The sequence below is a fragment of the Montipora foliosa genome, chromosome 1, assembly GCF_036669935.1.
Source record: "Montipora foliosa isolate CH-2021 chromosome 1, ASM3666993v2, whole genome shotgun sequence".
Classification (NCBI taxonomy): domain Eukaryota; kingdom Metazoa; phylum Cnidaria; class Anthozoa; order Scleractinia; family Acroporidae; genus Montipora; species Montipora foliosa.
This window is the reverse complement of record NC_090869.1, coordinates 25,600,738-25,614,675: the sequence shown is the minus strand read 5'-3', so window position 1 is coordinate 25,614,675 and position 13,938 is coordinate 25,600,738. Positions and strand designations below refer to the sequence as shown.

At 39.1% G+C, this 13,938-nt stretch overlaps 1 protein-coding gene across 4 annotated transcripts in view; it reads left to right on the top strand.

Moving 5' to 3' along the window:
• Positions 1-135: 135 nt before the first annotated feature.
• Positions 136-13,938, top strand: part of LOC137994899 (beta,beta-carotene 15,15'-dioxygenase-like) — a 29,970-nt gene continuing 16,167 nt past the window's right edge. The window contains exon 1 of one of the 4 annotated variants that reach the window (XM_068840486.1): positions 136-275. The gene's annotated coding sequence lies outside the window, so the exon portion shown is untranslated. Of the gene's footprint in view, positions 276-4,116; positions 4,233-12,823; positions 12,888-13,133; positions 13,180-13,938 lie in introns of those variants that run through there. The other 3 variants (XM_068840482.1, XM_068840500.1, XM_068840515.1) reach the window with 3 other exon arrangements.

Sequence of the window (13,938 nt, the reverse complement as noted above, 5' to 3'; positions counted from 1 at the left end):
ACTCGATCGGAGCAACACATGTTGTCTCGTTACGTGTAAAACTCATCCCGCGGGAAGGAAGTGAGAAAAGTTGATTTTGTTGAGTAGACAGAACTGAAATACTTCCTTAAACAGCTTCAAACTACGAGGAATTGAAACGTGATCCCAGAAAGTGAAGTTATTATCAGCGTACTGGGGACAAAGGATTAGTATTTCAAGAAGTAGAAGAAAAAGATTAACGCCAGACTATCAAGTTAGGAGCTACAATTGCAGCTGGGAAAAGAAAAACTGATACGGTAAGTTTCTAAAGATGTTGCCGCTTCTGTGGGTGTTTTGCAGAACGGTAATTTAGAAAGGAAATTAGAAAATGAATTGAGAAAGGGCATAAACTGACTGTCGAACGAAGATTAAAAACTGACTTTATGAGCTTTTGCAGCTCAACAGAGCGGCACGTCAGCCTTTTAATCTTCCTACAGGAACTAACTCATAATTTCTACCCTTCAAGCAGAGATCTTCTAATGTGTAATGAAGTTGTTGCCGTGTCTAGTACTCACGTTATTGCGTAAGCAAAGCCACACATGACGCAACAGATTAGAGGCGCAATAACTTGTCAGAAAAAAGAGAGAGATGTAGTTCGATCTATATAGTTTCTCTTGGGAAGCATCAAGTGAATTATATCTCACGGTTTCCACACAGAAAAAAAAGGAAGGATTCGTACGCTAGTAACGTCGTCTTCAGCAGTTTCGAAAAAAGAGAGGATGACATTCAATATATTTTTAAAACAGTCAATGCGGAAGAATGAACAGAATAGAATGCATCACGACTACTGAAAATCTACGGCTATTTTTAGGCTGTTAGCTGGCCACCCGTGAAGCGACGGATCAGTTACATCGTTCCGTACAAGCTCAATATTAAAACTGTAACTCTAATTTGATACTGAACCGTTTCCACCTTTCGAGGTTCATAACAAAGACGTGGGACCTTTTCACTTCCTGTACTGAAATATCATTAGCTTTTCTGGTTGTTTAGTCCTCTTTTATTCCCTCGGGGACAATTGAAGGCGTGATTAAGTTAAGGTTTCAGGCTTTTTCAGAGCTAAACTTCAGAGCTAAACTTCGGAACATAGTTCAGAATACCCAGCCAATTATTTGCACATGAATGGTGTGTATTGATGCCTCGTTCTTCAAACGATGCCGCTACACTGAACACAATAGTGCAGTTTGCTTTTTCAGCACTCCTTGCCTAATGTGTAAGCTCTAACGGAGAGCTACCGGGTCAAACTGATTTAGTTTCATTTGTTTACTCTTCCGCATTACACGATAATGTCGTCGTATTCTTTCAGCCTTGCCCGTCAGTCGATTTCCGGTTAATCCGCGCCCACAAACGCTGATTAAGTAACTCAACAATTTCATAGCGCACAAGTTGAAAGCTTCCGACATGATTCCTTTTTTTCTCGTAAATCCATAATACGAACGAAAATATCGAATATTTGCCTCCTGAAAAAGTACTGATTTGTACTTTGTAATAGGCCATTTCCGAGTTCATGGGTCGAGCAGGGTGCAGAGGCGGGGCTAACCAACGAAAATGTAGTGGGAGTGCCGTACCTTTTTAACAAACTTTGCGGAAACATCCAAAACTCTTGTTCTTTTTATAGCTTCGTATTTTTTTCCGTCACAGTCTAATATCTTTCAGCTTAGCATCAGTTATTGGGGTCCCGTAGAAACAAGGACCACGCCTATTTCCTTGAAACGCCGTAGTAGAAAACTCGAGAGGTTGATTGGCTTTTTGTACACTCATCGGAGCTGCAGCGCAAGAAATTAATTTGTCTAGCGTCATCTGAGAAACGTGGTGGGATGTGGATGTGGATGTTACATCACAAATTACGTTTTGGGAAATGAGTACGATTTTTGTTAATGGTTTTATGTAAAACAAGCCCCCCCCCCCCCTCCCCTCACGGTCCCACTCCACCCTACCCCACACTCGGTTTTTTTTTCGGTGTTTGGTTTATTGTAGAGCGTGTCTCCAATTTTTTAGTTTCTCTGAATTCCAAACAATCTCGAGAAAACTATGATCTTTACTCTCTCTACTCTCCTCTCTGTCGCCTTGAAATGCAAACACTTCAGTTTGTAATGCACTAGTAAGTCACTGTCAAAATTCTTGTTACTGCATTCAAGGGCAGTTCTTTCCGGGAGTTGTTTCAACATCTATTTTATGAGATGCTGTTTATGTAATTTATCTGATTTGTAGGCAGTTTTCGTATTTTACTTTGAGATGGTCGCATGTCGTCTCTACTGTCATCACACGAAATGTAATTTTACTTTCATGTGATTACAAAAACACAGCGCCACTAGCCCAGGCCTATACCGCTAAAGATCTGGAGCTGTCGGTTTAACTGTTGAATTACTGAAATTGAGAACAATGTGTCTGTCTCCCCACCAAATTGCTCAAGGAAGTCGAAGTCAGACTTGCGGCTTCCGTGGATTTAGCAGCCTGTTTAGCAGACTGGTGATAAACGGCTTTGACAGGCGCCGTTACCGCTCCCCTGGCAGTCTCCGGGGATGATTATGTCGTTTGCTATTTGAAAAATCTCACGCTCACACTCCCACACACACGGAAAGCTGTACATAAGAAGTACCGAGCATAGTTGATGCCGAAACACCGCTGTCAAGTTCTAACGAAGACGTGAAATTCCTCACAAGAAAAACGTAAAAGCACGTTTCGCGGTTTATTTCAAGGGGTAATTCTTAACCTTTACTGGCACTTCCTTTAGTCCCAGCAGACAGGCAAGAGATTTAATTTCATAAGTAGACTTGTAGTCTGTTCCAGAGCTTGTACAGTCATTTTCCTTCGGACAACTGCGAACCAGTCCGCAGCTTCCCTTCATATTTTAATTTATTCCTCCTGTGATTTGACAAAAAAACACAATTATCAATTTATCTTTACCAAAGAGAGATTTCTTGTGTCGATTGTCATCTTGTCAAGTCAGTTTCCATTGCCAAATGATTCCTCAAACCAGATTTACGTATGTCATTACTCTTAGCTCTCCAACTCTCGATCTTAAGGCAAATTTCTCATGGTGACTGTGACAATTTCCACCGCTGGAATCAAAATACTCAATAGAAGTTGTCGTTTACTAGTGCGGGTTTTCTGACTCCGATGCCATTCTGCAAGGAATCGATGTGGCCGTTTTGGTCCGAGACTCGGAAGCGAGAAGAGGGTAACCGGTAACTGGTAACCGGAGTTGTACAGAACCGGGTAATGGACTCCTGACACAACTTATTTCCTATTCTTTGGCAGAAAAACGTTTGAACGCATAGCAGACAAGAAATTTTCGCCGAGTAGACGAAGCTGGGCTGAAACAAACCGTGGATCGGTGGCCTTAGTAACTGAAAAAAAAAGGCGCCTGATCTTTATAATCTACGTAATCGAAGCCAAATAAATTGAGCGGAGCGCAACGCAACACATACGAGATGATACGAGAAAGATTGTAAGACTAAGTAATTCATTTCAAAAAAAGACATCAAAAACCATTAGGCAAATGGCAACAGAAATATGCCACTTTCATTTTGCATCTGCGTATTGAGACTGTAAATAAACATTCAATCATGCTATCGTGCAAATATTGATTGAAAGGATAGTCCAGTTGAACGCAGCTCCCACATCTCAACACAGGACCTCACAAATAGAGAAATCAAATAGTTGAGATCATTAGTTGAAATCAAATAATTGAGAGCTCGTAGACAGATGTCTTACTGTCAATTGTCGGTTGCACAAGAGTAACATTATAAGCAGTTGGCAAGAGAAAATGGCTGTTGGTGAACCCACAAGGTACAAAGTACACGCTGTGAACAGATCAAACTGACTCGATTCATTTCAGCAGTGTTTTGACTAATTCCAGGAAACAACCTTTTGCCATGATGTCGAAGTCGCATTTTGATGTTTGCAGCCACTTCTAGTTCGTAAGCGTCTGGAAAGAGATTTAAACGTGTTTCCGTGATTTACGGACGTGCTACAAAAACACGTTTTAGAGAGTGAACGTTGACGTCATAATACCTAGCCAACGTGGTGTAAAAAAAGGGTACTTTTTCCGATAATGTAAATAATTCGTGACCCATTAACTCTCTTGCGGTTTCACAAAGAATGTTCGCAAACGATCCATTTCGTATATAAAGTATAGAAGACACAGTCTCCGACATTCTGTCAAAGGAAGAAGTTCACAACAGACTGAGTTCTGATCTGCCTCCGAAAATACAGTAAGTACTCCTCGAGTTCATCTTTGGTCTCTCAATTGAGTAATCGGCAATGTAGACGCGTCTTTAAAATGTGATTGTACAGGAATTATCTCCGGTGGGCCACAGGCTTCTCAGGTCAAATTTCCACAACAAACCTTTTTGCCCAAGTTGTTTATTATCCAGTGGATAATTCGCTATCCAGAGTGTAAAAAGAACTTATACTTCGCGTTAAACATTGATAAAACAGTTTTCGAACACGCCTTTTAGATGTGCTTAGAGTATGTATATTCACGGTTACTCGAGCGAATACTGACTTAAATTGTTGCACAGATTTAAACTGTTAGATCGTAACTTATCTACCGGATAAAGTTATTTATTACATCCTCAACCTCGGAACAACTAGAGCCAGGTAATATTTGAAAAGGCAGTTGATTTAAAATTATTTTCCTTAATACTGAGCCCACATAGATTTTTGTCTCTTAACATATATATGTTGTTTAAAGATAAATCTTTAATGAACAAAATATTTATTCAAGATTTGCCACCTCTTCTGAAAGATTTCTTGTAGAATTTAAATCAGCGGTGCAATTATGCTTAGTATCTTTAAACGGTTTGTGTTTGCAATTGTTGGTATAACCATCATGTTATTGCCGCCGTGGATATATTCAATTAAACGTAGTTTAATCTAGTTCGTATGCAGGTGATATTATGGAGCCAACAAAGTGGCATAATTACTTTAAATACTTTTACCAGAAAAGAGTTTCACTATTTTACTGTTCACGTAAAATGAAGAAAAGATTTGTAGAACCTCAAAATTCGCAAATATCGTACACTATTTTCAACAAGGAATGTGTTACTACGTTTTCGGCAATTTCAGCCTTCCTTTAGCTAGCCAGGGATAAAGGAATGGATAAGGCCACGGCCAGCAAACTAAAATACACGGTTTTTTTTTGGCCTTTAAGGTTGCATCAATCGTCAAAGGAGCAAGTGTATAGGAGTGAGGAGTGTTTTCCAAAAACCTTCCGTGAATAGTGGGGAGAGCTTCGTTTCCTCACGTTTGATTAAAAGAAGTTATGTGATCCGACATTCAGCTTCCATAAATGGTTATGACTTTCTTTTAGTTTTAACTGACTGATAAATGTCTGATAATCATAAACAATCAAACGTGTATTAAAGTTAACAATACCTAGGTTAAAATCATTTCAACCCGAATTTCAAATTTACCTGTAACAAATCCGTCAGAGGGACATCTAAAAACCTAACCAAATAACTCAAATAAAAATAACGAGGGGCCGCAGCCAAGATAAACTAAGAAACGCCCTCTGATTTTAATAGGGAGCTTAAGAACGCGCATTTTTGAGACGCGAGCGGCAACCGGAAGAGACCATTTTTCGTGCCAGGACAGTGACGTCTCCCAGATTTTTATATTAATCATCTCTAATGGAGAGAAGATACTTAGCTATGCAAATGTGGTTCTGTGAAGACAAGTTAAAAGGAAAAACAGCTCACTTCCGGTTGCCGTCCGCCTCTCAAAAACGCCTGTGCTCTAGTAAGACCAAGTAAGGTCCCTAATATTAGGGTTGAGAGAAGGGACGGTGCAGTGGTGAGAGCACTCGCCTCCCACCAATGTGACCCGGGTTCGATTCCCAAACTTGGCGTCACATGTAGGTTAATTAAGTTGGTTGGTTCTCTACTCTGCTTCGAGAGGTGTTTCTCCGGGTACTTCTTGTTTTCCCCCTCCTCAAGAACCAACCCACGATTTGATATGGCTTATTGCCCCAGCGGTAAATACAGTTGACACTTAAACAAAGTTCATTATTAGTCATTTTTCAAAGGTACTCTTAACCCGATCTGTTTTTTGATAGCTAAATTTTCGGTGGCTTTTGTCTACCTTCACAGAGCTACGACGATCGTTATTGCTCGCCGGCTACAAGCTTTCTTTGAAACCGCTTCCTCTCGCTTACACACCGTTTTAAAGTTAAATAACGGAAACTTGTAGCGAGAGCAATAACGATTGTCGTAGCTCTGATGAAGGGTGAACAGAGGCCACCAAAAATTTTGCTACCAAAAAACAGATCGGATTAAGAGTACTTTTGAAAAATGACTACTACCGATCGCAATACTGGAAGCAGTATTGTTTATTTATTCATTTATTTACTTATTTATTTCAATTTAATGGGTAATTGCCATAAGGATGATCTGCAAAAGAGTCATAGACCCCATACTAGACAGACAACCTAAAAAAGCCTTACAATTGCCCCCTTTTCACGGTCAGTTTTTCTTATTTGCATTACAATGTAATCTAACGTGGATGCGAGGCAATCTCGGGTTAAAACTACAAAATAGCCCGAAATTGCCTCACATACATGCTAGATTACATTGTAATGCAAATGAGAAAAACTAACCGTGAAAAGGGCTATTGTTATAAAAAATATCTAAGTTTATAAAAAGTTAAAATGATTACATCAAGAGTTAAAACATGTTAAAATAATTACATCAGCGTAAGTAGCGAAAATTGTTTCTGGACAACGCAATGATAGAGGGAATGCGTTCCACAAATAAATAATCCTATTTTAAAAAAAACTGAACTTGTAGGTATTGGTTTTGACATAATTCTTCTTTAGACTATAAACGTCTTCCCCGCTGAGAGTAGCGGTCCGCGGGCCTATTTCTCGAAAGTCCTGAAAAGCCCTCTTTTAACATGTTTTCAAGAAAACAAAAAGCAAAATGATTGTGAAGTTTGACGGCTTAAATCATCTCCGTTCTTTGAATACAGAGGGAATTGTGATACCCGAAATGGTAACTGAGGAGAAACGGGCCCTCGAGTCCGAAAAGAATAGCACACACGAGGATATGTCTATAGTTACTGTCTATATTTACATAACCATTTAAAATTTCACTGACATGATCTTATAAAAAATAATACATCAAACATAAATCGTCTTTATTCCTGAGGAGAGCAAACTTAGTTTTCCATTTCGTGTTTTGTGTTTATCATTTGACCTCAAGATTACTAAAAGGAACAAGCTTTCAACCGCTTGAACTACAGTCTTAACCATGCGAAATGATAAAAACTCTAAAAACTCAGTCAAAACTAATTAAAGACTTAAATTTATAAACAATTGGTCATTGAGGACACTATCTTGTAATTTTTAGAAGCACACTAAAAATCCAAATGATTCTTTGTGGTTAATGACAGTCGCCTAATAATGACGAAAGTTCTTCTATTAAATTATTCTCACGCACAAAAATTTTTTATGGCACTTGTTTTTGGCCATGGATAGTCAAGGAAGTTGTTTGCGAGACTGAAAACTTTGCTCGAATGTTTTCGTGCTGCATCGCGCATAAAAGTTGATAGAAACATCTTTTGGCTAAATCTTGTTCGAGTTCTACGTACTTGAAAACATCTTTTGACATACTCCTCTTGACGTCGTCGAAAGAGTATTGAAGTAATGACTTGAATGCGATCATTGAGTTCAAGGGTGAAACAGATTTATTGAATTTTGCCAGTTACACTGAACGATGCAACGGCGACCCTTCAGTTTAGTCAAGAAAAAGGCATGATCTTCTTGAAGAAGGAAAAGGATACTCTACTGTAAAATGTTAACACACCGTTTCATGTTGCAATAGAATTCTTTTCTTTTCATCCTTTAAGTGCGCATCACTGACAGAAGATGTTATTTTTTGAACACGCGACGACAACAATAACGATATTTAAAAAAATCTACACCTTCGAGCAATTTACGGCTTGTTTTTAGTAGCAATTAACTATGGTCACAAAAGAGGATGTCTGGATCGGCGTAAAGCATGCGCAGTAAGATTTGAGGCCCATGCAAAGCATTACTCTGCAATTATATATTGATCGTGGTTTAGCCTTCAATATCCAGCGTTTCCGGGTCATAATGGATTGGACATTGAAGCTGAGCTATTCTCGTTAAAAGCACTTAATCAGTGTTAAAAAAAACCCCAACCTTTGATTCCACTTTGTCGGGACTGCTAATTTAATTACAAAGTACTTCTCTCACCAAGCAAAATCAGCTTACACTTCCTTGTGAAAGAATGCTATTTCTGAGACTCCCTGGCAGCTATTTAACGCTGTTATGTTAAATTCTTGCTTTGACGGTAAAGTCCTAAAATGCCACTCCTCTTTGGCTATAGCTTTGGGAATCTAGTGGAATCTCTTTTGGTTGTAAGTGTTCAGCATGTTAATTGCGCTCTCCGTTTATTATTAACTATTTAGAGCGGTTCAACTAATTTTGCCGTTTAGTTGACCACAAAACTAAATGAATAAGAAAAACAAGTAGAAAGAACCTGTGCCACATTTTCTCCCTCTCTATTTACCTCTTATTTATGATCAGCTTGTCTGGTTTGTTTATTGTTTCGGCACTCGATTGCAAACCTCCTTTTGACCCGTGGAAGTTAACATTTCTTCTTCCTTTTTTTTTTATTTTGACAAAACAATGAGTCATTTGAGGAAATAACAATACGACGCCAACCGGAAATATCTGAATTGAAACTGCTTAGCTTGTACCTATTCACCAGAGATCGGAACAGGGTCATAAAATTTCCTGTGTGTTTTTTTTATATAATCCCACAAATTATACACAATGCGATTCTGCTTGCACCGATGTTTGTAAAGCTGACCTTTTCATTCCAGAACAACCGGCTTTCTGGACAAATTACGCTCTGACAAACGATCTCTTTCACCTTCCAAGGGCGTTGTTTCAGTGTCTAATGACAAAGAGAAAGTTGAGCAATTTTATTCCGTTACATAACTACTTGGGGAAAAATAGAGCACTTGAAAACAAAATTCCGGAAATGGCTACGAATTTCCTGTTTTCTTTTTTTGAATTAAAGTCAAACTTGAAAACAAAGCACCTTATATTATATATCATCTCAGATCATTTACCCAGGATTTCAGAGCAGCCTTGAGCATTGATGCAATGAAGAGGGCTAAAACCTGGTTCTCAATGGCTCAATTGTCTGAGCATCTGAACAAAACGGCGGAGGCCGTGGTTGATTTTGATGAAAAGTGATATTTATTCACTTATGCTTACGCTTGTTCTTGCTTGCCTGGTTTCGTCACAAATGAAAACCAGGCTTAATTAAGGGAACGTCAACGCCGGCCACAAAAGAATAAAAACAAGAATGTTAGTAATTTGACTTATCCTGCTGCATGCGTGGCACGCATTTTAAGACATTTCTTTGTCTTAGTTTGCCGAAGAAAAACTTGCAATGACCAATTTTAAGTTTTGACAATGCATGTGAGCATTTAACGGTGAATGGTTCATTCGCCATAATTTCTTCAAAATATTTGGAGTAAGTGTAGAACACCCGGCCACTATTGTGTTTTTGTGACTCATCAGAGTAACTATTCGCTAAAAGAATGTTACTTTAACCACTTATTGACTGAGTGGGAGGGCCGGTCGTATGGGCTCTTTACACTTTTCATCAGCACTAAAAAATTATGAAGTTTTGATAAGTAACAAAAATTTGCCTAGAAAATATATCTAATACGTTGTTTGCATTTGATTTTCTAGCTGTAAATAACTTGGATGTTTAACAGCGACGAAATCCTTTAAAATGTGTTCCTAGCAGGGCCGAACGGCTTTTGCCGGCCCTGTTCGCGCTAATGCATACCGCCCTCATACAGGGATTTTCCCAATAGTTTTACAATGAAAGCGTGCGCGGGACCGTACTGGCAATATGACATTAGGATTACGGGGAGCGACGACAAGCGGACGACGACGACACCAACGAGAACGTCGTCTAAAAATATTACTTCCCTTTATTTTAATAACTTCTTTATAACCAGACAAGTCGTTCGGAAGGGAAAGTGTGCATCAACATTGCAGAAATGAAATTGGCGAGAATTTTGTGGTTGTGTGGGGAGAATATTCAAAATGTTTCGTCATGATCTCACGTCCTCTATCTACACAACCTGAAAATTTCAGGGGCACCCAACGTCAATTTTCGGAAAATATCTGTTCGGAAGACGATTTGAGATCTAGAATTTTCGGAATATTTGTTGTAAAATTTCTTGCTTGCCTGCCTGTCCTAGGATTTTCGAACATCTGAAAAATGGTATAATTGCCCATTTTAAACGGATTTTTACCCTAAAATGGTCACCTAGAATTTTCGGGAGCCTTTTTTCTGGCTGAAATTTTCGAAAAGGTTAATTTTGATCCCTAGAATTTTCGGATCACTAGACTTTCAGCTAGGAGATCCGAACAGATAAAAAAAATTTAGGGGATAAAAATGTGCCTATATCTACCGTTTAAATACTAAACTGATACGTTTAACAATGCTATGTTTAAGTTGTTTTGAACTGTATTCTCGTTGGGTGCCCCTGAAATTTGGTCGATTCCCGTCGTTGTCAGGACGAGAACGGCAAAGAAATGCAACAAAATGAAAAACGCAAGTGCAGGTCATGGAGAGCTTTTGTTTTTGCACATTAGAGCGGTTGTTTTGTGGCGTTCTTTTCCATCAGTTCAGATTTTTGGTTTAGGTACCAACGACCAAGCCATGAGCAGTTCTCGGTCGGCTCTGATTGCGTTGTAATGGTTCCATGGATGAACAACAGGGGCACCCAACGAGAATATAGTTCAAAACCACTTAAACGTAGCATTGTTAAACGTATTTTAGTATTTTAACGGTAGATATAGGCATATTTTTATCCCCTAAAAATTTTTCATCTGTTCGGATTTCCTAGCTGAAAGTCTAGCGATCCGAAAATTATAGGGATCAAAACTTACCTTTTCGAAAACTTCAGCTAGAAAAAAGGCTCCCGAAAATTCTAGGTGACCTATTTAGGGAAAAAATCCGTTAAAAATGGGCAATTGCACCATTTTTCAGATGTTCGAAAATCCTAGGAGAGGCAGGCAAGCAAGAAATTTTACAACAAATGTTCCGAAAATTCTAGATCTCAAATCGTCTTCCGAACAGATATTTTCCGAAAATTGACGTAGGGTGCCCCTGGAACAATTCCTGTTTCGTCATCTAGCGAGGGCACCCAACGAGAATATAGTTGAAACCACTTAAACATAGCATCGTTAAACGTATTTTAGTATTTTAACGATAGATATAGGCATATTTCTCCTTATCGGCTTAACTGCAGAATACCCCGCCATTCGAACTATATTCCACGTAGCCGGCTACGCGGTACGCGGTACCCAGAAATAGGAATGCACAATACTGTAGAATACCCCGCCACTTGGACTAATTTCCAAATGAACTAAATTTCAAAATGGCGCAGGGAATTCATATGTGCTGGCTACGCGGTACGCGGTACGCCGTGACATTCCTCGTTCTTAAAGCGTCAAAGCCTAAGTAATTCCACAGACAAGAGACTGTGGAACTGTGGACTCGGAAGAACGTTATATAAACAAATGATTTCAAAATGGCGCAGCAATGTTATTTGTGCTGGCTACAAGGTACGCGGCACGCTGTGATAGCACTCGTTTACTGATTAAGTCTAAGCGCTCGTTTCAGTATTAGGCCTATAAGCACTCTTTTAAAATTTTAGCTTTCATTTTACCCTAAGAGTTCGTTTCAGAAATTAGGCCTAAGAACTCTTTACAAATTTAAGATTTCATTTCACGGTTCGCTTAAACTTCGCCTAAGCACTCGTTTCAGTGATTAGGTCAAAGCACTCTTAAAATTTTAGCTTTCATTTTACGGTTCGGTTAAGTAGACTTTTTACCGAGACCTTGAGAAGAATATAGCACTCGTTTACTGATTAAGCCTAAGCACTCGTTTGAAATTTTAGCTTTCATTTTACGGTTCAGTTAGGGTTAGGGTACACTAGAATTTTAATTTTCCACGTACCGCGTACCCCGTAGCCAGCTTGACTTCAACTCTTTCCGCGTACCGCGTAACCAGCTTGTAAAGATACTTCGCCATCTTGACTTTAATTCTTTCTGCGTACCGCGTAGCCAGCTTCTTAAGATACTCGATGTGGCGGGGTATTCTGCAGTTACTCCCGAAAATTATAGGGATCAAAATGGATCATTCGTAGCAGCTGGGCACAGAGCCATATATAAGAATAACTTTTCGAAAATTTTAGCCGGAAAAAAGGCTCCCGAAGATTCTAGGTGACCTATTTAGGGTAAAAGTCCGTTAAAAATGGGCGATTATACCATTTTTCACATGTTCGAAAATCCTAGGAGAGGCAAGGCAAGCAAGAAATTTTACAACAAATGTTCCGAAAATTCTAGATCTCAACAGATATTCTCCGAAATTGACGTTGGGTGCCCCTGATCTAGCTGGAACTTAAACTAACCAGGAAAAAACGAAGGTGACGAAAGAAATTATCAATGATTTTTTTTAAAAAGATGTTTACTCATTGAGCGGTGAGCACGATACTCCCAACTAACAACTGCCGATGCGCTCAGCCTTGTTTTACTAGTGTCGTTGCTGTTTTGAATTGTCTTGTGCAGACGGAACCCTAGAGTGACAAGAGGTATAGGTTTGTGCCAGAATTAAAAGCTCACGCATTTGATCTAACAATGCCCAGATTTTGTGACTTCATATAACAAAATCGCGCGGAATCATACAGCTCTTATTTCCAGGAAATGCTCAACAGCTTAAGTTCGTTTTCTTTGTACGCATCGCAGCGTTCTGGTAAACAAGTTAAGTGTCCGACGATTTGGGGGCACTGTTTGATGAAGCGTCAAGGTAAATGTAAATATTGTTGTTTGCCTCTCGATGATGCGAGGCTCAACACATAACAAGTGGCGGGTTATTTTTTAGCCGTAACTTATGAAGTCTTGCTTCAAACACCCACATACTTCCTGATTTCCTGAGAGGAAACAAAACTAAGTTGGTAATTAAACCGTGTTCCCTTAAATCTGTTGTATAAACGCGCTAGCAGGCAAACATATATAAAATCCCACTAGTGTAGTATTTAGGTTGTTTAATCTTTCAAGGTCAAAGCAATCAGGCAAAGTGGACGTTCGGCATAAAACAGGTTAGACGAACCTTGATTGTATCATAGGAAGTTGAACATTTTAACGTAAATAGGTCTTAAATTTTTGTGTATTACTTTCTTTCGCTTTCCCTGTATCATATCGTCCGAGTTTCAGTTGATATCGTAATCATTCGTTTTAGCGACGTAACAACAAACGATCAGCTGTTCAAAACTGAGAAATTCTGGAGCGAAATATATATCGAATCGTATATTATTTTATATTTATTTTAGTTATTTTCGTCAGTTTTAAGACTGCTGGCAATTTTTCGGTTCAATGTCGGTTGTCGTTGTGAAAATGGAGTCAAACGGGTGGTCAAAACCAACTGAATTATCCACCAGATATCTGATACATGGTTGACTGCTTTAATATGTAGGAAGGGATGTATTAATCGATAATGACGCGGGAAAACTCGGAAAAGCTTTCAGTGCGATTATCCAAAATGAGAGTTATGACTAAGGTACAGAATGTCAGAAAATTAAGCATATCCCGACACTTTGAATCGTGATATGGTTAGCTCTATTTTTTAGCCAGACAACCTACAATTATGCGATCATGCAGTGCTGGAGAATCGGGGCCTCCCATCTGCTCTCATGCAGTCTCAGTGCTCACTACTTTTGCTTAGCTTAGTTCATTTATTTGGGAGAGTAAGACTTGCACTGTTGGTTAAGTAAGAGCACCCTTTCCTCCGGGTCTGTTCCGCTGCATTAGTCGAGGATTACATTTCCACTTACATATTTTTTATTGTAAAGGGTGGTTTT